This window comes from Schistocerca nitens, chromosome 5 (genome assembly GCF_023898315.1).
Source record: "Schistocerca nitens isolate TAMUIC-IGC-003100 chromosome 5, iqSchNite1.1, whole genome shotgun sequence".
NCBI classification, from domain to species: Eukaryota; Metazoa; Arthropoda; class Insecta; order Orthoptera; family Acrididae; genus Schistocerca; species Schistocerca nitens.
The window spans coordinates 512,045,391-512,047,244 of NC_064618.1; positions in this window are offsets into that span (position 1 = coordinate 512,045,391).

Consider the following 1,854-nt stretch of genomic DNA (forward strand, 5'->3'; position numbering starts at 1 on the left):
CAAAATAAAGACAAGATTTTGAAGAATTGTTAATACAATACAATATGGAGGCAATAATATCTGCACCAACAAGAGTGATTTCTCAAAGTCGGACAGTTATTGACAACAGCTTTACTAATATTAGTAGAAATAACTATGAGTCACATGTAGTCAAAACAGAAACATCTGAATGTCACAGACAGCTGGTCAGCTTCTGCAGAAGTAAGAACATAATATCTGAACCAAAACAAACAATCAAAGAAATCAGGAACACCAGTGAACAAAATATTAACATCTTTAAAACAGTATTAAGCTGAGAAACCTGGAATGAAGCCCTACAGATGCGGAATGTAAATGAAAAATGTGATTAATTTATTACAACAGATAAACACCATTTTAATGTAGCATTCCCCAAAGTAGAGAGACAAGAAAAGATGCAGGATCAGACAAAGTGGATTACCAATGAAATAACGGAACTTCAAAGGAAGCTGCAGGATCTGAGACAGAGGGGTAAAAAAAGTTGAAAATTATAAAATGCTACAAAAGTATAGAAAAATAAAATGATAGGCAAAATCAAGAGCAATTAATGCTAGAAATAAGACAAAGGCAACTTGGAATGCAATTAATGATGAAAGACAGGAAAAAGCTGGACCAAACAAAGAAACGGATATCATGTCAATAAAAACAAACAACACAATGGTTAGAGGTGGTACAGATATACATAACATACTCAGTGATAACTATATAAATGTGGTAGAGAACTTAAAACTGGAAAGAATTAGTACACAAAAAAGGGCTACCAAGTTATCACAAAAAGCAAGCAGAACCATATTCTTGAAACCAGTCACAGAAGATGAACTGAGGAAAATTATACAGAAACTGAAGTCCAAGAAATCAGCTGGTGATGACGAAATATCAAATCATGTAATAAAGCAAGTAAGTGAGCAAATAATGTCACCATTGCCGGGCATAGCAAGCAGCTCTCTCGGAGATGGAATTTTTCCAGAAAAACTGAATACAAGCCGGGTGGTACCAGTGTACAAGAAAGGAGATAAGGATGACCCCAACAACTACAGGCCAGTTTTACTGATATCAGGTTTCTCAAAAATCCTCGAAATGCTTATGTATAATAGATTAGTTCATTACCTGGACAAATACAACATTCTCATACCATCACAGCACGGTTTCAGAAAGAGTACATCTACGGAATCAGCAACTGCCAGTCTGACAGAATACGTTATACGGTCCTTAGATGAAAAACAAGTTGTATCTGCAATGTTTTTGGATCTCTCCAAAGCAGCTGATACTATTGCCATGAAGTACTGATAGGAAAATTTGAAAACTATGGTATTCCAGGGCAAGCAGGGAAGTGTATAGAACCACACCTATGCAACAGGAAGCAATATGTGTCAATAGGGGATGCATTATCAGTCAGAAACCAAAACCATCAAATATGGAGTGCCGCAGGGATCGGTATTGGGGCCATTGCTGTTTTATCTGTTTGTTCATTGCATAGGTGTCGAAGAGAAAGGGGAGAAAATATTGTATACAGATGACATGACAATACTGAACAATGACCAAACTGTGGCACAGCTTGAGAGAAGAGCCTACATATCTCCAAACACCACAGCCAATGGCCCCTGGAAAATAGACTTATTATAAACCTAAAAAAGTGTTCAGAAATAAAGAGAATGCTGTGCACCTGGGTTTAGTGGTAGATAAAATGAGACTAGAAGAAGCAGAATCCACTAGATTCTTAGGTATTACTGTGAATAACAAACTGAAATGGAAACAAAATTTTAATTCTGTCTATAAGAAACTCTGCTCCGTCATATTTATAATGAGGCAGCTTGCACAGTATGCAAACAGCTTCTG